The sequence below is a fragment of the Micrasema longulum genome, unplaced genomic scaffold (assembly GCF_059751315.1).
Source record: "Micrasema longulum isolate JH-2025_06_02 unplaced genomic scaffold, ASM5975131v1 h1tg001969l, whole genome shotgun sequence".
In the NCBI taxonomy this organism is placed as follows: Eukaryota; Metazoa; Arthropoda; class Insecta; order Trichoptera; family Brachycentridae; genus Micrasema; species Micrasema longulum.
In genome coordinates, this window is record NW_028279142.1 from 248332 (window position 1) to 275572 (window position 27241).

Below are 27241 nucleotides of genomic sequence, written 5' to 3' on the forward strand. Positions count from 1 at the left end.
AAAAAATCGCGTCACCAATAAAAAATAATAAATCAAGCTAGCGTTTCTAAACGGCAATTATTTATAAACCTCATATCATACCATACTAGGAAACTAAAATTACATTTTACATAGAGTTTTTCACAATAAACCGGTATTTTATGGTAACTTAATGAAAAATCACAACTCTGATGAGAATAAGGATGATAATGGAGCCCACTTTTGGTGATGTTGAAACCATCAAATCGTACTTTCTAGTAAGAGATATAAAAATAATCTTGGATTTAGGTATTCTCAACCAGTTTTAAGATACTCTACAAGGCATAACAGCTGCTACTATAAGATAAAAATCGTTTATTTTTTACATTTTATTTAAATAAAATTTAAAAACTCGTTAGGGTTATATAAACATATTATACGACCAAGACCAGTATTACAATGGAAATTAAACATTTGTCTTAATTTTGTGAACAAATTAAAATTAAGTTTTCTGTTTGAAAAAATAATATTATTTTTTTTCAGAACATGTTCAATTACAGATTATCGACGAAGACATTTTAAATTTTTGTACAAATATGTACAACTTTGTACATAAATATCGATTTTACTTTATACTCTCTCGATATGTAACGATAAATACCGTTTGTAATCAAATTATGTTGTTCTTGTCCGGTTAGAAACCGTCATCATAATATGCTTTAAAAGTTACGATAACAACGCTTGGTTGCAAGTAGAAAAATATACAAATGTTTAATGCAAACCAAATTATATCAGCCTAAATGGAAAACTGATTGCGGAATAAATTTGAAGCCGACCATTATAAATATGTGGCCGACAGCTCGCAACATTTGCGTAGCTTATTAAATGTCTTAGATTTTCACGGCCGTTCAGATGCACAGTAAGTTTTTCAGGGTTATTACGCCGTGGTCCAAAATGCGATGGATGAACTGCATCAGTGCAGATACGACAACGTTGGAATTGAGGAACTGGAGAGGAAGGGTAGCAGACTGGTAAGAGTGAAGACTCCTGTATTTAGCCAAAGATTGAGAATCTCTAAGCAAAAAAGTGTCATAAAATGAACGACAGCTCATAAAATCTAAACTGCAGTTTATAAAGTATTCCATTCCGCCTAGCAGTTAAAACTATTAACAGCCCTTTAGAGACTTACCGTAAGTTAAGTTAACCACCGTAATTACCAATTCGATGCATATATTAAACTTACGTTCAACGCGCTTACAATACACTATAAATAGAGTGGGTACCCGTATATATAATACACGCTAAAGACTATCAGAGTTCGCAATCTTGCTTGCCACTATTGCCCCTGGGCAAGATTAAGGAGTATTGCCACGGTTTCAATGCCTATTTTCCCTTGTTAAAATTCCACCGTGGTGCAAAACACTTTTAATGAATGAGCCATACAACATGTATCAGAGATCGTCAATGCTAAAAAGGGCCTTTTTTCCAGCAACAGCAATAGATGCGAAATACGCCTCGAGCTTGCCTCACCGATTTCGAAAACAGTAAAAAAAAAGGGGGTACACAATACACCATGAGTCGCTCCAGGGAAAAGTAACATTCTCCAAAGATATGATGGCAATTCTAACTACACAAATTGATTGGGTCAAGATTCAACTTGGTTATTAGATGCCCTGATGGATGTCGGTTGAGATGTTCCGAGATTACACTTAAACGTCAGGAAATTGAGAATGAGGGCAAAAAGAAAAGAAATCAGGCATCTACTCGCAGATTTCTGCTTGAACAAGTTCAAATTAATAAATTTACATCAATAAACCTAACGAAAATAGCTACACTTGTAAATCTTCTTATATTTACCATGCGAACAAATATAGGTACATATATACAATATTATAAAATATCGCATTTATTACAATTTAACAATACTTTGAATTTGTCCAAATTTTTGTAGGCAAAGGCTGGATATTATAGACTTCCATATTCCCTTCTCTGAAACGTTCACCTTCTCTGTTGTAATATGTTAATTATTATATTAAATAAATAAGTGATAGCAATTAATGTGATTTTATTATTAAAACATTGTTGATAAATCCACCTAATCCATGAAGAATAGAAATAGAAAAAAAATAATTCAGGCCTTGCCTAGTATGTAGGTGAAATAATTCAATCAGATGAATCTCACTCGCATAAATAAAGGTTTCAGCTCTTCACCTTCACAAACATCAACAAATGAAAAATTGAAGGCATATAGGTGTTAAAATATGGGCAGAATAGTGAATGTTACACAGTGTGTAAAGTGGCCACTTAAACCAGCCAATGACAGGTAATAAGCCCTGTAGATCCTCTAGACTTCTATATTACCGTCTCTAATATGTTCTTCATCTCTGTTGTAATGTGTTAAAGTATAATAATTGAACTTCGGATTCAATATTATATGGTTAATGTTACAAATTTCACTTATCTTCGCGAATGGGTGTAATTATTTTCTTAATATTTTTAGAAGCAAAAACTTCGAGATATTGTGATTTTTAAAGCGTTAATTTGAGAGGAAAAAACGCGTGATATATTTTTTTTTTAACATGAATATAAGTAGGCAAAATAAATTTGGTTTTAAAATACATGGCATAGTTTTATCCCCCCTGGGTGATATATTACCAAGAGATATAAAATCACTATTTACAAGACACGCAGGGCGCATGCAAGAAATTGCAGCTGCTAAACCTTAGATATTTAGATAACAAAGTTTGACCCGAATAATAATGATCGTCTGATGGTACTCCTAAACTATAAAAAATACTGGAATAATTGCTATTACATTAAGTAAGAACACGATTCAATAGTACATTATATTTATTTGTTGAAATCTTCAAGTACAAGGAATAAGTACAAGGGATAAATAGGAGACTTATTGCTAAAAACAATATCGCCCAGTTAACCAAAAAACAGACTGGTCAAAAAAGAGTTGGTAAAAATTTTGTTCTAAAAAATACATATATCAAAGATACATATATTATGTTAATAAACGTAATCAATGAAAAATAACAGCTGTTTTAATCAGGGGATAAAGCTTGCACATTTAAACTTAATAAAAGTACATTATGTTTTACACCTTAAAGGATGAGGAATGTGGGATTAGGTAATGGGTTTGGAAGGAGACAGGAAGAGGAGCCAGGAAAGAGATGGATTTTTTTAATGAAGGGAGGCTAGGGTCCTATGGATATATAATAATGTTTTAGGCGTTTCTCGAAAGTGGCCAGAAAAGAAGCATTTTTTACGTGAAGAGGTAGTCCAATTCAAAGTCTGGCACCTTCAGCAGAAAAAGAATTACTAAAAAATGTTGTGCTATGTCGAATGGTAAGTGTTCTCTGCGGAGAAGAGCGAAGTTTGTACCTATGTATAAACATTTATGCGTCTAGAAAATGCATTAATATTAATAAATACGTTTATTCGATCCCTAACGTGTGTATCGAGAACAGATGTTAAATAATGATTTGTTTTGTTTTTAATGTCTTTACAACATTACGTAGGTATTATGCACCGGGCGCAGAGAATTTAATATAAGCTAATTAATTGAAAATAAAAGAAATTAAATTAGTATTTCAAACCACTTAGATTAGCGATTGTTTGTAAATATTTATAAAATAAATTTATGTTTAAAAACATTGTGCATTAATATTTTGTAATTTTTTGAACGGAATAAGAATATATTATTGAAGGTGAAATTGAAATTGAACGAAAACCTTGGAAGAGTGTTCGACTCGATGGCTACTTAATTCTCGGGTAAATATTCTGAAAAATAAAATCATGGAGAGATAATCGTAGTGCAGTGGTTGGCCCCTTAAGTTACCATATTCGAGATCCCGGTTTCGATTTCTGGAAAGGACGACGAGAAATATCTGTTAAAAGGCGGCGGCCTCCGTGGTGTAGTGGTCAAGACGCTTGACTCACAGACGGAAGGTTCCGGGTTCGATTCCCGGTGAGAACACAAAAATTAAATGTGATTTTTCTCAAGCCTGGGTGTTCTGTGATGTAATTCACCACTGTAATTGGGCCTCCTGGCCTGTTGTGGTGCAAAAAAAAAAAAAAAAGGGTGTTTTTACATTACAATATTTCTTAGTCACTGGAATGGCAACTGAAGCGTAGAACGGACCATATTTTCTTCAGCGATTGGTGTACCAATGCAGTTCCCTATGCACCATTAGGTGCGGAAAGGGAATGATGACGAGTATGACCTAGATACTTTTGACGTTCAACGAAAAATCATATGAAATGGTGTAGAGATCAATGGTGATATGAATCTGATGAAGTCACAATGAACACCTTAAAAAGGTTTACAGTTGTACCTAAAATTAAATAAAAATAAAATTGAATCAATAACACAACAAAATGCCTCGTAATCAATAAATAATGAATAACAGTCTTCCATTATGTTGAAGTTCGAACTTTTTATTTAACTTAACTTAATTTACAAAAACGCTTCTTGTTTCTTCGTTTCCCAATTCGTGAAGAAAGCTTTGAGTACACGGACAGGAGTAATGAAGTATATTTCTGGCAACAGAGAATATTGCTGATTGGAAAGGATATTTCTGGCATCTGCGTCTATTCAACTTTACGGTACATCTAATGAACTGGTAGGGCAGCAATTACAGGCTCACGAAATACGATACTTTGAACAGGAAACTTTCAACAGGTCATAACGAACAATACGAAACACCAGTTAATCAAGTATGACTCGTTTTAACTGGATAGTTAAGGGCAGAAGTAAGCATGAAATACATCGGATTTCGCTGAAAATGTCAAGACATTATTGATTTTATATTAACGAATGTTATGAAGTATGAAAGCACAGATAAACACATGAGTAATGCCTTTATATTATTTCTACTGGATTCGAGATGTACCAGTCTCTTAGGTAAGAGTCCACCATCATGCAAAAATTAATGTAACATAGTACGTCCGAACCATAGAAATTGAACGAAGAGGAAAGAAAAAACCGTAAACCTAAATATCGATACAGAATTAGATAATGATCGATACAGAATAAATTCAAAAACACAAATTAAAAATTTGTGCTTAAAAAATGTGTTAAATAAAATCATCATTATCAGCAATCATTTTATTTATTGTTTATTGGAAATAAATAAAATGTGAAACAATTTTAATTATTATTATTTTTATTTATATCACTACAGAGATGGGTAGAATTTTTGTTTTCAAGATTATGGATATTCAAGCGTTTACAGGGCTTATGACCTGTCATAGGTTGGGTTCAAGTGGCCACTTTTATGTAGATACTACAACATTCCCCATTCCGCAATTTTAATTATATGGGTGCCAGGTTACTTAATTAAAAATATCACGAGACCAGACAAGATAATTTTTATACAATTTGCAATTGATTTTGTCTGCAGAAGTAATCAATATTTGTTTGATAAATCAGTTGTTTAAGAAATTAATATAATACATTCTACTAAATACGTTCATATTATATACTCGAAACAAATGTAAATGTTATTATTTAAAAATAACCTTAACGGCACAGTTTGGTGCAACAGGCACATTTTTTTATATTTTTTAAGTGACCTAATGTGCTTGCATAAAACTGACTATATCTATTATTATTATTGTCTTTTATCAAGGTACTCACTCTTATTCCATATAATTCACATTGTTTCCTTTGATTGAAAGTTGAAAGTGAACCCGTGGGTAATTGGATTGTTCAGGTATGAAATTGAACTGTATTGCAGCCTTTAGCCAATTTCCGTAAAACACTTATTTCAAATCAAAAGGGGGATTCACAATACGTGTAATTTATTTTTATTTTCTAACAAAACTAGTAAGTTATTATGTTCACATACGCTCATTAGGAACAAATAATCATGAAGCCTTATATAAAATGTGTAATAAATCAACTAAAGAATTATCTTCGAAATTATATAAACAAAGAAAAAGCTTCTTCACTAGAAACGAGGATTATATTATGGTCATACGAGTAGACCGAATTGTAGATATTATTTTCTATTGTACTTACATTCCGGGAACGCTTGGTAAAATGAGCACGATTTGTAGGTTTTAACCCCGAAGCTAACTTCGTCTAGAAATCTTCAAGATGGGGGTCCACAGAACAATACTCGGCATTACACGGAGATACTACATTACAAATAATAAGGTAACTACTAGACAGAATTGGTGAAAATCGCCACTTGCTAAAAACGAAATATACAGGTTCTGTTCTTTGAACCCTGTCACATCCGAAACCACGATGATCAGTATGGGCAAGAAGACATACTAACATGTTTTCAAAAATATTTAGAACAAAGAATTTTTTTTTAAATAAAATATTTAAAAAAACAAATGGTTGCTTACTTCTGCAGGGGAGAAGTGAGGGGAGCGCGGCGCAGTATCAGACTTCTCCCTCCCCTTCCTCGTTTCTCCACCGCAGAAATAAGCGACCATTTGTTTTATTTTGATATTTTCTTTTTTAAAATTTTATTTGTTTTGAAAAAATTCTTTAATGTGCCAATATTTATTTATTTATTTTATTTATTTATGCTTTATTAAGTTAGTTCATAACATCTTAAAAACTAATATAAACTTTCAATAACATTACAATTTTTTTATCAAAATTTCTCAACAACATATTTTTTAAAATTAATTTTAAATATTTCAATTTTTTCTATTTCCTTTATTTCTTCAGGTAACTCATTGTACAGCTTCAATCCCTTGTACAATGAGTTTTGAGATTCTGTTTTGAGATCTTTTTTTACCCCTTGTTTCATATGTATGACATTGTTGGTTTTATTTTATTTTATTCATCTCCTTAATTATTTTATGTATAAAAATTGCTACATTATATTTCATTTGTTGCTTTACTGTGAGCAAGCCAATTTCTTTGTGCATTATTTCTACATTAGAATATATATTTCTTTTGAGTATAATCCTCATTGCCTTATTTTGAAGAATTTGTATATTTTTAATTTCTCCTTCATTACATAAAAAAAATAATGGAAGAACAGTAATCTATGTGTGGACATATTATTGTTTTATATATAAGAATACTACTTTTTAAATCTATTACATTTCGTAATCTTGACCTAAATGAATTTTTTTTTTTTTTTTTTGTTACATATTGAGTAATATGTCTTCTTACTCATACTGATCATCGTGGTTTCGGATGTGACAGGGTTTAATGAACACCCTGTATAATAATAAATACGTGCTTATTGGATCGGCCAAATTTTGTGCCTCGAAAATGTTATGCGTACTATTTTGAAATGAAAAGTAGAGGTCACGAACCATAGACGACAATCCCGCAGAGAGTACCTCTATCAAATCAAAAGGATGCGTACAACACACCAGATGGTCAGTTGAAAAAAGCCGCTGAGGATATATAAGTATTTGATACAAACCAATCCATGAGATTGAAACCACAATTCTGAACGCTGAATAGTTTTAGAAATACAGTACCTTTATTAGTAGACTTCACAGACAACATAATCGTATTATATTATACTGTGATAGGTTAAGGTATGTTACATCTGGTCATGTCTGCTATGTCTGTCTTTTATAGAATTGTCTAGCCTTTGTTTAAGTTAGGATAACAATAGTAAAGTTCCACACATACACAATACGGTTCATTGCATTGTATCGTAGCGTTGGAGTATTTGTGTTATAATTCATTCACAATTAAGCGATCCACATTAGGCAGGGTCATATTATATTATCTACTATGAATAAAATATAATGTAAGTATTTGAGGGCAAAACATCTAAATGAAATAGTCCCAGCCCCATTTCGTGTGTTAAAATCCACACGGGACGATAAAATAGTTTTTTTTACCGTTCTTATTATTATTACTGTGAAGCTGACAAATCTTCTCAAGATTTCTATTTGCAGAATTTTTACCTGAGGATAAACGGATTTTTTTATTTATTAATACAATGAATGTCAATCCGCCTTAATTTTACCGCGTCGTGATGATTAGGATGATAGTGTGAAATGGGGCTTCCTGTATCATTCTGTTTTGAGAATTTGCTGAGTATTTGAAAATGTCATAACTTTCTGGGCTTGTTTTTTTTTTTAAAGAAAAGAAATACTTTCGCTCTTATGATTTACCCAAATATTTAATTTTGAGGGCTTATTTTAACGAGTTGTAAATAACTCACTATTAGAAAATGGGAATCAAGTTGGGGTAGAGTGGGATTCGAACCACGGACCTTTGGTCCATGAGTCCGAGACACTAGCCACAAGACCACAATCCGATTCTTTAATTACAAGAATTATGTAAGACACACAGTACGTGTTTTCTTAAAAACGGGATTTCCCAATTTGCAGAAAACACTTACAGCACTAGAAAAATATAACGGTACAATAAAAATCATTAAAACTGGTTAAAAACACATAATTAGATTTTAGTTTGTAATATAAAAAAAAAACTAATTAATTCATTGTTTATCATTTGTCAAAGTAGAAAAACATTCCAACTGTTGTGTAGATTTAATTATATACTCTTTTCACTAAGGTGGTATTATCTTAGTGTTACTTTTCTATAGCTGGCTGCTTTCTGCATAACTACGTTCAATTGTCAACCTATTAATAACGATATTGAAATTGACGTTGGTTCCGCAGTTTTCTTCCAGAAATAATATTTGTTGCCTAGTAAGTATTTGTGGTACATGAAACCATATAAATTGTGCAATTATGCTATAGAGTTCAAACAAATTTAATTGATCTCTATGTTGAAGTATAAATAAGGTTCTCTATATAAAAATCTAATCAACAAAAGCGTGTAGGTGTGGATTGGGGAGATCACAGCGCGTTTTGACATCACGCAGTAATTATCGAGAGCCATCGGAGCGTGTAATTCATCATACAATCCGATACTAAAACAAAATGACCGACCGGAGACCGAACACGGTATCATTATAAAGCTTTGCCAATCGCTAAAACAGACCACGAAAGGGAGAATGAAATTACGCAAACAACGCGGTAATACAAAATGAAATGTGACGTCATTTGATGGAAAATGCAGATTTTAGTCGGTTCATTACTTCCGAATGCGAATTAATTTGTTTGCTCAATAGTGCGAATTGATTGCAAAAATGGACATTGTAGCTTTGTCGGATGACTGATGACCGAATGTTGTACAAAATAATGATTTGTAATTGCTACCTACAATGATTGTAGATAATCATTGTGATCACTCGTTATCCGCATTAAAATTAGGTACTTTAATTAACGAAACGTTCAATAAGTAGGATCTCGTTCGCATTTTGACGATTCCATCAACAATACTCCGCATACTGTATTTAATAATATAATTAGGTCGTGTTACAATTAAAATTAACTTTTATGTATTTACTATGGAAATAAAGATTGAAAAAAGTTAAACTAATATTTAATTGTTCATAAGTTTGAATAAAACACTATAATTTTTATTTATACGTCAACCGGATACGGTTACTTATTCTGTTCGAGGTTACTACATCATTGTCAGGCCTTAAACTTAGAATTACAGACGTATCTTTTTATATTATAAAATATTGAAGGAAAACCAAAGAAGAATAAAAGGAAGACAGATCTTCTTTCTTCTTTAGGTGGCCTGTCAGGTATCCCTAACGTTAGCAATCACTCTGGCAAAGGTATCTCAGTACGGTGCTGCCCGGAAAATCTGCTCCACAGTTCTGAAGCCCGACTAGTCTCGAATATTACGCAGCCAGGACATTTGCCTTCTTCCAGCCCCTCGGCGACCCACAATCTTGCACTTCAAAATCAACAGAGCCTAACATATTACGAACTTTTTTACATGAATCAACGGGAATATTTTTTAGAAGAGGACTTGAAGTTGAATTAAATTGATTATTTGTTATGGGGCTTGTTTAGTTATAAGCTTTAATTTCTAATCTTTCAAGATTGTCTAAACAAAAACACCTTTTATCTATGAAAAATGTATACGCCGATTTCTTGATTAAAAATGTGGTTTTCAAATACGAATGATTCGCTAATTCCGAAAAGTTATTATCAACTCTGAGAAGTTATTGTGGACGCATTACTAATTTTTTTAGTGGTTTATACAAATTTATAAAGAAATAAGTGTAAAACGACATACCTAAAAACGTTTTTGATACTAAAAGTATAAATTTACTTACTCATTTATATATATATATATATATATATATATATATATATATATACTATATTTGATGACGACGTTTTTTAAAGATATATTGCGGGTAAACTGACACGAAAAAAAAAAGATTTATATAATCTTGATTGATTGACAGAGTTACAGTATGCAACTGGTTTACAAATAAAACTATCGATGGGCGAGGCTTAGCACCAGTTGACATTTCACAGAGACCTTAAAAAACGTGTAAAATATGTGTTAGAAATCAAACACGGGATATGGGCGTTGTCGGATATCGAACACCGCAGCTTAAAAATGTTGATGGGAGATTACAATATAAATATGACGGACCAGAATGTGTAAGTTAGGGATAACAGAAATAGCTCATGGCATATGGAAAGATCTGAGGAATTACAAAATTCCATTTCAGTATTTTTGTAGCGAACAGCGCCCTGTCTGCGGTATTTATAACTTATCGATCGAAAAAAATGTTTGGATTAGATTTTCATTCAAGTATTATTATATGTACAAATTTTTATTTAGATAAAAAATATAAGTATAAAATATTACTACAAATAAAAATTTTATACATATATTTAGACTAATGTTTCCCATTACGAAATAGAAAAAAACAATTCTTGTGTGCATAATGGGGAGTGACATCTTACAATCATTTGTTTATTTTATTTTTAATTATTAATATTGTCGGTACAACATGTAAATTACAAAAAAAAATACGATGTTTTCAATCAGCGCTACATAAAAAACAATTATAAACATTATTTTTTACTTCTTTCTTAAATATGTCATATTCCTGACTGACCTTTTTTTCCTTTGTTCATTTCATTAAAGAAAAATATTCCTCAGTAAGTATAATGACGTGGTGTAGCTGTTTTTAGTTTTTTAATTAAGATTTTTATTATTTTTCAAGTACCGATTACCGGATTCATCAGTCTGGTACCATCGTTTAAGAAGTTTACATTTAGCGAGAAAATCAAAGTTAGACAGCAGGAAATCTACTGGTAAATCTACTTTTGTAGCAACAATTCACGGACAGTGTATACTTGTAATGCCGTATTAAACAGACTTCATGAACTCGGCCATAGTATCTGATATATTTAGTGTAGGGTATTGTTCCTATAGAACAAACCTTTTGAACTTTTTCAAAGATGGTGAATGGTAATTATATTTATTTATTCATACATTTCATAATATATACTGTTTTTCGTTCACTTTGCCCAGCTGTATGAAACAGTACTTATGATTTTTTTGTTATATTACTTTTAAATATTTTATTATTTAATTTTGCTTTTTACATTTATACTTGAATTGTTTAAACTTTCTACTAAATATGATGTATAATTTTTAGGTTATTTTTTAAAATATAAATCTTGTATAATTTTTAGGTTTAATTTTTTTTATAAATCTTGGGTTTAAGGAAATTTATGTTTTAAAAAAAATATATACATTAAGCCAAATATGTTGGTATTATAAATTTTTGTAAAGGCAGGTTTGCCGTTTATGTCAATAAAATAAAATAAAATTAATTTGTCGTTATTCGAGAATTTTTATTAGGACAATATTTATTTCGACAGGTGAATTATTATAAAAATGTAATTCGTCATTTAGGTATGTTAACATTTTTAAATAAACGCTCAGCAAAGTAAAGAACATAAAAAAATATTTTAGACAATTGTATATTTTAAAATAATTGTCTATAAAATAATTAAATGTTGTACCATGCCTTATACTCGTACCTACATTTTCCAAGTAATGTGTAGGCATTATGGTGTAAAATGGTTGAAAAATCTGAAAGTAAAATGTTTATTTAATTGCATTAAATAATTCTTATTAATTATTTATGATTAAAACTGATCGGAAAGAACTGATCACGACATGCGTGCAGATACTTTCCAAGTAGCAATAATAATAAAAAATCTGTAAAAATTAGGTCTAAAACGAATTTGCATAGTAGGCTGACGACATTGTTAATCTTTCCACAGGGCATATGACCCGGGCATTTAAATTAGAAACAACATTATTAAAAAACGCATTAACATCGACGTCATGAAAGTTTGATTGTGTGTATTCTGCACCATTCACCGCGTAATATAATACGGTTTTTAATAAAAAGCGCATGCAGTGGAATTCGAGATTATAAAAATAATATATATTTTGACGACACGGAAGCGTCTGTCAGTCTGATTTTTTTTTTGTTACATTTGTTTTGAATGTCTTACGCAGCCGTCATGTCGAGAAAAGAATTTAATTAAAACGCTTGCAACTGAAATGTTTTTGTCAGCTTGGCTACATATTTTTACTACAGGTATATTTAAAGTATCCGCCTAGTTGCGCAATGATTTGTGTATTTGACGACAATGCGTCAGGTCTCGGGTTCGATTTCCGGTAAAGTTGACATGAAATATTTAGTTGTCTTAGAGGAAAAAAGACCCAAGAGAAAAATACCTAGTATATCTATTGAAACAAACTAGTTTAAAACGTTTTTTTTTATTTTAGGAGGATATCCAATGTCGATACTAAGATTAATAAACTTAGGTCATTTTATAAAGTATCCGCCTAGTTGCGCAATGATTTGTGTATTTGACGACAATGCGTCAGGTCTCGGGTTCGATTTCCGGTAAAGTTGACATGAAATATTTAGTTGTCTTAGAGGAAAAAAGACCTAAGAGAAAAATACCTAGTATATCCATTGAAACAAACTAGTTTAAAACGTTTTTTTTATTTTAGGAGGATATCCAATGTCGATACTAAGATTAATAAACTTGAGTCATTTTTCTCAAACCTATATATGGTACCAATATCCAATACAGCAAATCTATAAAAAAATCTAGGAGTACTAATGGATGAACATTTATGCTGGCGAGCTTATGCTAATAAAGTAAGCCGCAAAATATTGTTCAGTCTACACTCACTTAGAAGGTTGCAAAAATTCTTACCCATGATAACAAATGCTCACTCGCACAAGCATTACTACTACCCATTCTAGATTACGCTGATGTTTTCATGACTGATTTAAGCTGTGAGCGACTCGATAAACTTAAACGACTTTAGAATACGTGCATAAGGTATATATTTGGTCTTAGAAAATGTGATCACATTTCTTATTATCGTAGGCAACTAAAATGGCTCAAAATTGGACAGTGGAGAGACTATCACTCCCTCTCACTGATGTTCACCGTACTTCATAGTCCAAACGCACCTATATACCTCAGTGAAAAAATTCAACGCTTATCAATTCATGGTTTACCTATTCGTTCTAATTTTCAAGGCACCTTTTTACTAAACATCCACAATTCCTCTTTCTTCTCTTACTCATTTAGTCTCCCGCGGCTCGACTGTGGAATCATCTCCCATCCACTATCAAAGATGTTACTAGAGTATTTCTGTTTAAATCACATCTGAAGAAACGTGTTATTTTCCTTATTTAATCTCTCCTCCTTTCCTCTTTCCTCTTGATTCCTTTTTTTCGTTGAGTAATAATATTGATTTAAGGTTATTTATATACAAATACAGTTATTTCTATTTTTGCATATCTTTAGCATTTTCATTTTCTATTGAATATGTTTTGTAATTTGAAATCTATAAATAAAACTTTTAATTTTAGTTGGTTGGAAGAAATTGCCATTTGGCAACAAGCCTGCCAATGTACAATTTACATTATGTACAAAAAGTTAAATAAATAAATATTACGGTTCAGTTTTCTTCACCAATATGACGATTTATTTCAATGAGTTTTTCAGCAAACTATTTTACCTGCTTGTCCCTAGACTAGCAAAACAAAAAGCGAAAGGCCTATTTCACACGTATCGTCCAAATCCAAACGGAAAGGTAAAATTAGTGTTCACAGTTACACAGTTCCTAACGTCACTTTTTTCTCCGGTGGCGAGTCAAGAAAAAACATAACTTTTTGTAACACATCGTAATGAACAATACCCGAAAAAAAATCATCTTCAAAAATCTTTAGACTAGATCCTCAACACATACACAACTCAAACAAATACAAACTAAAACCACTTTCGGACAAAGGGATTTTGAGTATTATTCAATTAAAATCTATACCTACTTCCACTATCTATTAAAACAATTAGTAGCGAGAAAATATTTAAAGAGGCTATAAAAAAATGGATAGTGGAGCTAATAGAAGTAAAATGGATTGTCTCATCCGCCCATACCAATATTGAATCAACTGCTCCACGAGTGTATATCTTATGTTATGTTAGGTTTTTGTTATTTTCATTGTGTGTTTTGCAATATAAATAAAAAAGATGTACATAAATACCTTGTTTTTAAAACTGTCTGAATATTTGTTAATTATCTTTGTTTTTTTTTAAGTTAGTCTTCTTTGTATATTCTCAAATGTAATTTAAAAAAAGTAAATTGTTAAGTGTCCTCGGCACGGGAAACCCCAGTGAGGTCACATTATTTTTATTATTAATTATAGTTTGTAAGCAAAAAATATGAATAAATAAATAAAATAAATCCTCGTATAACACTAGAGTGGTCCAGATTTTGAAAATTATTTAAGAATAACACTATTTTTTTATATTCAAACGTCATTTTTAAAACCCTCATATATCACTGCGGAATACTGTTTTTTGATACACCTTAAGAATTCCTAATAAGGCGGTGCAGTAGAAATTTTGGTGGGGATTAATATCTGTTTCATTCGGACACAGTCCTATCTACCTCATTCAAAAGGGACAGAGTCATGGGATTTTTATACCATGCTGTAATGATATGCTATTGCGCCATACACATAGGAAACCACGCGTGATACCTTCTTACGAGCACTAGAGGTAATCCGTAGAGTAATTTGACTTAGCGATGAAACCTGTCAAGTTAAAGCTATAAGGTGTACCTGGTATTTGGTGACGTAATATGACCTTACTAGGCCCGCTTCACTATTCCCCGAGCGATATAAATGCAGACAAATTATAAAGCTCATCATCATAAAATGCTGAATTCTCTTACGTTAAACTTTCTTTGCTTTATTGGTGTTCTGATTATGTTAATATTATTTCAATCTCTCATTGAATTGTAGTAACTCCTGGACCGCGATTATCTTCAAGTTTTGAGGTAGGTACATTGATATGTACCGACGGTACACATATCTTCTCAATGAACGTAAAAATTTTCTTCCACCGAACAATTTTTGCTTAAATTACAATTTATTTCTTTTTTAATCGTTCTGAGGTAGCCAGATTTTTCTTAAAAGCCTATTTAAAATAGAAAGAGAAATAAGTAAATTTTGAAGTAGAATTAATTCTGAGATAACTGCCAGTTTTGAATCCGAGCGGCTAGATGCAGGAGCAAGGTGCTGCCTTAATAACATTTAAGAGCATCTAGCCGCAAAAACATTGCCATCATAAAAAATACATTTATTTTTATGATACATATTTTCTTTTTCATCTGTTTTGCTATTTTCCTGTGTGTACGTACCGATATGTAAAAAAACCGGCTTTGTAATAACTTGGTAGATAAATAAGTTGCGCATACCGTCTTGGTAATTGTCAAAAATCATGTTCAAGAAAAAAAAAATGCTTGAACTGTGATTTATTCAAGTTTATAATCGTTTTTAAGTGGCCACTTTTTATCACAAAGTCTATTTAAAATATAAATAAAAACTACTTTAAAGTTTCATTTAGTATGGAACGCGGAGTAAATTTTCGGCGTCATTATTGGTTGAATTTGATCATATGACATTGAGGTGACAATTCGGTAGAAAATGTGTATTTTTGTATGAAAATTAAAAATATCTTCGTCTGTAACCTGTAATTGAACTGTTAAGAAAAAAAAATCGTGAAAATTTAATTTTACATTATAGATTGATGAGTATTTTAAAATTGAAGATAAATGTTATCTTCTCATTGTAATACGGGCCCTGGGAATGTAATACATTTGAATAATACATTATAATATATTTTGTATTATATGATTTATAAATAATATATTAAAAATATACACAGGTATACAATAGTATACATAAAAATTTTCACTATCAATATTTTGACAACAGTATTATTAAAGCAGTTTTCGTATTGTGGGGAGTAGTCATCGTCATTCCTTTTCCGCACCTAACGATGCATAGGGCGCGGAATTGCTACATCAAACGCATGTATCTTGATCATTTTTGTTACATGAAAGTAAAATGATCAGTCTTTCGCTTTGGTACGAATCCAGGAAATATAAAATAATCTAGAATAAAGACATCATTTTACATAAATTATTAGATAAAATGCTATAAATAATCAACCCAGGGGAAAAGTATGTTTTTTTTTTTTTATTGGAGCAAATTTAACTAATAATGATATTTGAGAATTCAGTGAAACCAAACGTAACTAACCAATAAAACGCGAGGTGAAAAAAAAAAAAAGGATTTAGTATTAAAAATAAATATCAGAAATAATTATTTCACAAGGGTATCGTATTTTTCATTTTTAATAACAGGGACTTGGAAGTATTGCAGACGCCAAATAATCTCCAGAAAAAATACATTGAAAAGAATCCGGGACGGTCAGTTTTGAAAGCAGGTAGAGTTAGTAGGAGATTTTTTCTCTGCAAGGTTTATTTTTGTAAGAAACTGTGTAAATCGCTCAGAAGAGTAAATATAACGATTTTAGGCGTGAAAACATCTATGTCGCGCATCGCAATTCCGTTTTACCCTCCCTGTTATTCCGGTATAGGGGGGATTTCCGTTCAGTCAACACCCTTAACTTCAATCAAGTTTAACCCTATTCCTTGACAATAAACTCAATGCCTATTTGAGTCAAGAATAAGGATTTCAATCACAAATTAACAGGTTTTTTGCACGGTCAAAAAATACAAATGTATGCGTCATGTGATTATCAATGACCAGAATATCAATGGCCTCCGTGGTGCAGTGGTCAAGACGCTTGACTCACACACGGAAGGTTCCGGGTTCGATTCCCGGTGAGAACACAAAAAAAAAGTGATATTTCTTAAGCCTGGGCGTTCTGTGATGTAATTCACAACCGTACTTAGGTCTCCTGGCCTGTTGTTGTACAAAAAAAAATATTTAAAAAAAATATATATATATATATATTATAAAAAAATATTATTGACAGATCTACCTACATATACGATTAATTCTAGCATTATTAAAAACTTAGAAATACGAGTACAAAGTACGAAATTCTAGTTGACTAAATCAATAGTACATAGGTAATGTTGCAGTATTCACCCACAAAACAATAAATTAATGAGATAAATCAAATAAAATAAAAATAAAAATATAAAACCAGGTATAAAAAAGATACATGACCAATGCGGGGAAAAAAGAGTCTAAAAACTCATTTTATTATTTGACATTGTATAATGAGTGACCAGAATAAAAAGTAAATAGTAAGCTTAAACATGTTTGAATGAACTAAAAAAATACTTCCTTGATTTTTTTTGCATTGCAAGTAGCATGTGATGTAAATTAAAATGTTTATGTCAGTTGTTGAAATATATGTTTTTTTTTCAAAAGCCGATAGAAATGATTTAATACAAAAGTATATCGCGGTATAGGGTAAATATAGTAATCGTAATATACTTTTGTACGAGGAAAAATCCAAGTAAAGTTTCCGAATGCTGCATGTCCATTAAAGCAACTTTTATATATTTGATTTTTCCGGAGATGTCCTAAGTATAAACTTTACGCGGTTTTAATTTTAAAACACCCCCTAATTCTAAAAATATCCATTGAGGTAATAGAAGACAGAAACGGCGAGAGAGAGGGGGAACGAGATAGGGGATGCTGCGGTGCGTCACCGGTGATGACGTCACAATCTCTATCAAACTCGGTAATAAATCTAATATGTAAACAAAATTTTATTATGTTCGCCTGATGCGGTTCTTAGAAGCGATTTTCGCTTCATAATACTAAAGCCTCCAGTGATAAAAGAGAAAACATACATACCTACATGGTGTTTTTGATAAACCGCAAAAACATTTTATATCTTCATGCACCGCGTGGTATATTAAGAAAGCGTGTTTGTTCGATTCCCGACATACTACACTCCAACTATGCGGATTAATTAGTGCCAGACGTTATCCGGATATGCAGAAATCCGAATAGTTGGATTAATAATGAAATCAAGGCAATGTTTTAAAAGAAAACTCAACATTTACTTTTTTACTGCTTTTAAAATGACACAGCGAATTGGAATTTTATTAAAAACTTACTTAAACATTTCCAGCAAAGTTATTCGCTTTGACGAAGACGCGTCTTTTACTATTTTATTTCCTGATAACGATCCGAATATTTGACAATCCGGATGATTGAAGTTCAAATAAACGGAGTTCTACTGTATTTTAAAATAGTGTTTTTACACATCAACATTTCATATTCCCTGGAACGTTCGCACTCTCACGTTACAAAAAAAAACAATCGAGGTAAGCTACGGTTGGTGTACCAATGCAGTGCCTAATGCACCATTAGGTGCAGATAGAGAAATGATAATGACGAATTCTCTTACTCTTCTATTGTAATCAAGGGCTTGGAATCACGAAAGAAAATTATGAATGACTTAATTTTTACAATACTTAGCGATAATATATTCTAACGTTGGAGATATTTAAAGGAGGAATGCATTACATTATCATATTATGTACATTATGTATGAAGATCATTTATGTTTGTACTATAATCTAAAGACATCCGTGGGAGTAAATATTAGACACAAACATGCAATGCAAACTGACAACGCATCTGATGCAACAATATTCGTTATCAAACAGATATTGTATGTTCACCTTTATCTATTATTTCCTGCACTATTGAACACAAGACGCAATTAAAAGTGCTGCGGACGAAAGAAAATAGGTACTCAAGTACCAAGTACGCAAATATTTGTTTTGATTTAAATCAAACATTTGTCATTTATACAAAAATCTTTTATGTTAGATTTGATGGAAGCAACGTTGACTTGATTGTGACATTCAAAATCTTGACACAGCAATGATTACTATGAATAGTAGCAGTCATCTCGGAGGTCATTCATTAAAATTGAACACTGCCTTCGAAACATCCAACCCCAGGAATAACTTCCTGATAAGCCAAGCTGTGGAGAAATGGCATAACCTTTTCGAAAAGGTGATTGGTGCACGCTCGGATGTTCAAAACGTTCAAAAACCGCTTAGACCCTAGACGCACACATAAATGTACACATGTTTCACATTTATATTTTCAAATTTTAAAACACAATGCATAAGCTTAATGCTGCTAGTGAATATAATATTAATTATTGCGATGACGTCGATATATTTTTTTTAATGGTTTGGTACTGCGGCACATTACTTTCTATGGACTGATGACGCGTCGGTAAGATCAGGGATAGTAATGTAAAACTACGAAGTCGAAAAATTCGAAAGTCGTTAATGTCTTTTATCGAGATGATTATTTAGAATTATAGTTATTCATTTTTACATTTTAATCGTTTACAACCTAACCTTTTGTATGGATATTTGACATAATCTGAACATGTTGTGTGGTTCTGGTAGAATTATTTTGAGCATTATTAATATTTATTACATTTTGGTTGCTACGAACAAAAATAAATTGCGATATTTTTAGGATTCTAATCAACCGAGGCACGAAGGGCTAACTTAAGCCCGCAGAGGCGATGAATCGATGCCCGGGGGGCCGATAGAATGAGACCCGAGGGGCCGACTATTCTAGCATGTAACAGTCGGCGACAGCCCACTTTATCTTGCTAGTTAGTTATGAAAACCTTATTCTCGTACAAGTTCATTCAACTGAAATATTTTTTTAACCATTAAAATAAGATAAAACCACTTCTTTTTTAACCACTTATTTTTTTACCGATCGCTTTCGAAGCTACACAAACTCCCTTATCTTACAAATATAATATTTAGTAGTAAAACCACTGTTAAAAATAAAATTGGATCATATTCATTAGGCGCCTTTGAGGTGATTTTCATAAAAATAGCGCTATATATTTAAATATATATAAAGTATACTTCCTTCTATATCCCATCTATCCCACCTGCTGACAAGCCTCAAAATAGAGGCTAAGCGGGTTATTCCTTTAAAAAACAACAAAAAATACCATGAAGCTCGTGGAGCATCGAAACCGGTCGGTTTTATTTTTTTAATTGGTTAAAATCAAAGATTTTCATTTTAATTATAATAAATAACCGAGGTCAGCGCTTCAAATATAAAAATGTGAATTTTTCAACAGTTTGGAAAGGGCTCAAATAGAAATAATACACGGAAGAAAGTTGGTTACGAACATTATCTAACCTGTATTGCTAAATGCCTCAATAAAATCATTTATCTTATATAACAAAATCTTGATTCTGGCATAAGGTAGTCATTAGATATTTCACGCTCGATTTCTCCAAAAAGGTATAATTTTCTTAGTCAGCAGTTTTAGTAAAGAAATGTCTATCATTTTCATCGTCTGTAAATCAGAAAAATATATTTCTTGTAGAGATCATGACTAAATTTTCAGGTAATAGGTACTTAATGACGTTTACTTAAATGAGATTGAAATATACTACGGCAAGTATTTGTAGTGGAAAATAAATAGGCAGGTATTTACTCAATTGGATGGAAAATGTTTTCATAGTTGAATTGATTTACAATAAGTAAATGCCTACCTGTCGATAATTATATTTTTTTAATATAAAATAACAAAGTACATAGGTATCCTAGACCCTTATAACAAGCACCTACTATTGATCAATTTTGTTTTCACTGTTTCTTATTACGATTTGTTATATTTGTTCCATAAAAATAATATTATGTTTTATTCGATTCTTTGTTTTTCACAATAAACTTCTCTTACATTTCTAGGTTTATGTAAAATATTTTAACTTTATTATTTCTCCCTTGCGTTTATTCTTTTTAATTGATAAAAATTATCATTATTATAAGATTATGTTTGTTATTATTTTGATTATTTTGTTGTAATTTTTCTAGTTGTTAAGTTTTATCTTTCTTTATAGATATAATTGTGAGTTTTTCTTTTCTGTTAAATGAGCGCTATCAGGATTTTGGTGGGTTATTTCTCTTCAATTTATGTTCGATTTTTTAAATATTATTCTCGTACATTTATTTTTGATTTCTATTGTTTGTACCTGTATTGTTATTCCTTTCTGTTTGTGTTGTTCTTATGTTTATTGTAAATTAATGAAACTTGTTTTTGGCTAATATTACCATGTTTTGGTAGAAGGCCCAAGTAAAGGGAAAAAAAGCACTAACGTACAATTAAACTTATATTAAGCAGAATCGAAAAAGTACTTAGTTCAACGTACCTTCTAGTTATTTATTATTTCAAATATTTTGATGCACTTTAATTTTAAGATCACAGTATTTAAAAAAAAAACACCATTAATTTTAATTTCAGTTATTCTTTACACACTAATCAAATACCACAACAACCATATAATATGAGGAAAACTGTTCCTTGTTCCATATTGCGAGGGCGTCTGGCCTTTAAAACAGTCGAACCTTTGTAGATCACAATAACTAAAGGGCACTCAGTCAAAATGTTTCACAACCACCATAAAGTGTTTAAGACGACACAAAAATAAAAAAATACCCTTTCTGCGTGTACTGAAATCTTAACGAAATGCTTCCCTGTTAGGAATCGGGATAACCCCACGAAAAATATTTCATCAGACTTAATTATGCAGTTACCAAAAAATACTATTATTTTGCGTGGTACAAAAACGAGCTGTTCGTTTGAAAGCTTTGGATAACTTAGATGTAGAATTGATTGAGATTTTTTACGCATTCGCACATAGGATGCAGTAATGTTAAATGTTGATAATTCGAAGAGCAATATGGGGAAAACCGGGACTAAGGGTGTGAAGGTCCCTCTGAGTGAGTCACGGGGTTTTCTTCCCCCGAAAGGAAACTACCCCTAACTACCCCCACCACTGTCAGCCCTCATCACCCCAACATCTAGTGTCGGTATGTATTATATTACGCAGCTATATAATTTATGTGGCGTGTTATAATAATATAAAGGTGCGTGTGCACGCGTGCAATCGTTTCTTAATATTAGATTTAAATATAAACTCACACATTAAATGTGTTTCCACGACCGTTATGGATTCTGAACGATAAGTCACAGGTGAAACGTTATTAGAATATTATAACACAACGAAGCAGAAAACCTCTTGTACCTTGTACCGAATATATTTTCAATCATATAAAAGTAAATACTGAGTGGGATAAATTGAATCAGATTGTTTTAAAATAGAAAATGCAATCAAAATAAAGTACAAAATTTTATAAAATATCGAAACAAAATTACAGACATTTTATTTGACTAATTTTGGACATTTCGACCACTTTTTTAATATTGTATATATTTCATTCATTCATTCTACCCTTTTCCACATCTAATGGTGAATAGGGCACTGCATTGGTATACCAATCTCGGTGTATTTTGATATTTTTTGTTAGATAAAGGTAAGATATCAGTCTTACGCTTCAGGTATCAGGCCAGGTACTATGAATTATTCTAGTGAAAAACACATTTTCATATAAATATTTCATGTCAACCATATGTCGGCAATCGAACCTGAGACCTCTTGCACGGTAGGCATACACGCTGACCACTTAATACGAGATCGACAAAATTGTTTGTATTTAGTAATTATTAATTTTATGATCTATACATTTTCTAATTCAAAATTTTCTGAAAACTTAAAACCGCCTAATTATTTGTGTTACTATAAAGAGAATAGAGTTTTCAGATTCATTTATTTTTTTATTTTCCATACTTTTATAACCTGGTATAAAAGTCTAGGCATAGTGTTAGAATGACATAGAATGCATGAATACTATCCTATCATCATTCTACTACATTCTACCACTACAATAAGGATGGTATCCCCCATCCGTATTTTAGCATTATGCCTTGGTTTAACTTTATACCAAGTTTATAAGTAAGGCTCATTAAGTATTCCTTATCTAGCAATAAATACACGCTTACACGTAATTAATAAAGAATGACTATATTTTTCGTCCGAAAAAACTTTTAATATTGAAATTTATAATAATTAAATTAATTTAATTAATTAATTAAATTAAATAAATTTGTAATATAGAAGTCTAAGCATCTAAAGGGCTTATGACATGTCAATGGCTGATTTAAGTGGCCACTTTACACACTATATTTCTTTTTTACTTTTTTGTTTTTTTTTATTTTTATATTTTACTTTCACTGGGTTGTTTAGTTTTAATTATTCTATTATACTTCATATTATATATTACATCATGAATCGTTCACTGCTGTGATTATTTCTGTAAAAAAAAATATTGTAAAAGGTTTTTGAACCGTTGATATATAAATAAATAAGAAAAAGGTACGTCCTTTTAATAAATGAAGTTAATATTTTAAGTAAAACTTCCATGTTTTTAATAAATAAGAAATTACACGAATTAGATTTAATGACTAAAATACATACATTCAGTTACACCATTATACTAGGTAGATATATTTCAGCTTTGGTCTAGTCTGTACCCTGTATATTATACTTATTAGGTCTAAATTGATTCTTGACACCAATTAATGCTCAATTATATACATGTCTATGTACTCGTATATAAGTTGTGAACAAAGTCGACTGGTACGGTGGTACGTGACATTACTTATAAAAACCTCAATACCACCTTAGGTGGAAATGATAAGGGTAATAATGTTGATTGCTAATAACCAATTACAACGAAAGGTAAGTACATAAGTATAACTCAATAATAAGATAATTTATTTTCATCGCCCATAAAAAAAATGTAAAACAGATTTTCAGGAGAAAAAAATTTTTTTCAAGATTCAAAAATTTTAATGAAAAAATATCGTGGCGTGTTTCGTATTAAAATAAAACAAAGTAGGTTTGGTTTATAAAACGGAAAATTAGGTTTTCTATTAGAGGTTTTTTTTTATTGAAAGTGTCTTATATATATTTTATTTTATTAACATAAACGGCAAATCTGCATTTTACAAACATTTATAGTACTAACATATTTGGATTAATATATATATATATTTTTTAAATATAAATTTCCTTATACCCAAGATTTATTAAAAAAAATAAACCTATAAAAACTATACAAAATTTATATTAAAAAAATTATACAGCATATATTTTCAGGCGTTGCCTAGTATGTAGGTGAAATAATTCAATCAGATGAATCTCACCCGCATAAATAAAGGTTTCAACTCTTTAACTTCACAAACATCAACAGATGAAATAATTCAAGGAATATAGATGTTCAAATATGGGCAGAATGGTGAATGTGTGTAAAGTGACCACTTAAACCAGACAATGACAGGTCATAAGCCCTGAAGATGCCAAGACTTCTATATTACCTACTCTAAAACGTTCATCATCTCTGTTGTAATATGTTAACATAAATGTATAATATATATATATATAATTGAGTTTTAACATTTTTTAATTTCAATTTCAATTTAAAACAGTATTTAATAATTAATCAAAATTCATTTATTTATTTGATTTGATTTTTTTCGCACCACAACAGGCCAGGAGGCCCAAGTACAGTGGTGAATTACATCACAAAACAACCCAGGCTTGAGAAAAATCACTTTGAATTTTTGTGTTCTCGCCGGGAATCGAACCCGGAACCTTCCGTGAGTGAGTCAAGCGTCCTGACCACTACACCACGGAGGCCGTTTAACGGTTTAAAACAATATTACTCAAAATTATTCAAAATTTTCAATTATTCAAAATTTTCAATTATTCAAAACATTATTCAAAATCAAGACTTATTAGGTAGAAATGTACTTTTTATAAAATACGTACTAATTATTTGGGTTAAATTCTACAATCAATCTAGCCCAGTGTCAGCGTCCAAATGATTTTTTGAGCAATTTAAAAAAGGATCTGTCGACTTTAGATGGGGATAAGAATAGTGTATTAAAAAGTATTTTGAAAAAAAAACGCTTCCTTAAATTATTTTTTAAATTGTCTAAACATATACTTATCGCTGAAAACGAATGTGCTCGGAGGTAAGTAAATGCAGTTTGAGTTGAAAAGGAAGGTTAATGATGCATTTCAAGAGCGTTTTTTATGCCTACTGTTCTTTATAGAGGTATATTAATGCATAATATAAAGTAATATGGGTAAAACTAGCCTAAATGCAGATTTGCACTTTGGCAACGGCCACACGATTTGGCACGATGAGCAAATGTACGACGAAATAACTCCTGAAAAAAATTCTGCACGAACGTCGCTGGATGTAAAAACTGTGGCAAGCCGAGAAAAACATGGCACGATCAAAATTGTTATGAATAATTAGAATAGGGGTATAACCACGGTCGGTGTTCATAACATAATTACAAAGTGACCACTGATATATTTACGAAAAAAAAATAAATATGGGTATTAGGTACAAAAAACCTCACTAAGAAAACATTGCAGGTAAAATGGAAAGGTGTTAAACTTGCATTGTTTCTTTATTGTTCTGAATATGTGCTTTTAAATATATCTATATATATATATATATATATATATATATTTAAGTCCCGAATTGAGCTGTTGTAGCTCCTGGGCCGCGATTATTATAAATATATGCATCCTTATAAGTATGTAGGAGATATTTACTATAAGTAAACCCACAATCATAATATTTATGATTCGCTTCAATGAAATTGTATGACCTCACAATATTACATTAGTCATTGCCATTGGTTTGTAAACTTATTGACACTAAGTTATCAAATATTGGTATTAATCAGCCTAAATTTAATAAGAAAATAAATAATTGATTACTTAATCATAATTTTAAAACCTAACATTACTCATTTGAAGACAATAATTTCAAGGGTCATTTCAACCAGATTTATAGAAGCCAATTTGAAAAAAAACTGCGACACCTACTGACTAACAGTAGAAAAATATTTTAGTAAATAATAGGTATAATCCCGAATTTTTTTTTATGTTCTAAATTTTGTTGGCCTCGTAGTGTAATGGTCAGCGCGTTTGCCTACCATGCAAGAGGTCTCAGGTTCGATTCGAAGTATTTATTTAAAAGGGTGTTTTTACACTAAAAATATTTCATAGTCCCTGTACTGTTACCTGAAGCGCGATACTGATTATCTTACCTTCATTAGGTGCGGAAAGGGAATTAGGTTGACATTAAATTTGGCATCAATAGAACGTTAGACGTACCTAAGTAAAAATGTATACAAATTAAATATATAATAAAAATAATAGATCTCTCATAATTTACAGTGTGAAGCATACAATATAAGAAAATAACGGTATATATGGTTAAATGGCGGACTCATTGCAAATGGCAATCTCTTAAAACAAAATATAAATATATATTAACCACAAAAATATTAAAATTTGCTTAAAAAAAAAATAGGTACATTTTTATAAACAATTAAATAATAAATATTTATAATATTGATGTTTTTTGTTGATATTTCTTAATAAAACTCCATAGTTAATCCAAAATATGTTAAGAATAGTATAAAAACTGTAAATGTTGTAAACAATTCACCAGCCTTGAAGATGCCTACTTAGGCGAAAGCGCTCGCTGGTCAAAATAATAAAAAGTAAAACTAGACCCAGAAGTTTCACTGATAAGTTTATTTATAATTTTATCATAATCAATGGCTATTTACTCAAATTTCTTTAACGATACCCGGATAAGTTAAAAATACATCTTAAATTTTAAATAATTAACGTTTTTAAATTAACACTTAAAAATATAATACAAAATAGTTCTAGATTATTATAGTGAATATTTTTAATTGCTTTTTTTTCATGAATAGTAATTAAGTAATATTATAAATAAAGTGCACATTTCGTGAAATAAGTCAAAAATACATCTTAAATTTTAAATAATTAACGTTTTCAAATAAATACTTAAAAATATAATACAAAATAGTCCTAGATTATTACAGTGAATATTTTTAATTGCTATTTTTTTTCGTGAATAGTTATCAAGTAATATTATGAATAAAGTGCACATTTCATGAATTTCTTACATTCATTGATCGCTATCCTTATGGATGTTCAGACTATCAAATTAAAAATAAGTACCTATATCTTAATTCCGCACAAAACAAATGCGCAATAAAAACTAGAGCCCAATTAGAAGTGGTGAAATAGAAAGTGTTTTTT

General features: G+C 30.8%; 1 protein-coding gene across 6 annotated transcripts in view; it reads right to left on the reverse strand.

The window, feature by feature from the left end:
• LOC148273376 (uncharacterized) overlaps positions 1-27241 on the reverse strand; it is a 182252-nt gene that overhangs the window by 135149 nt on the left and 19862 nt on the right. The gene's annotated exons all lie outside the window — the stretch shown is intronic.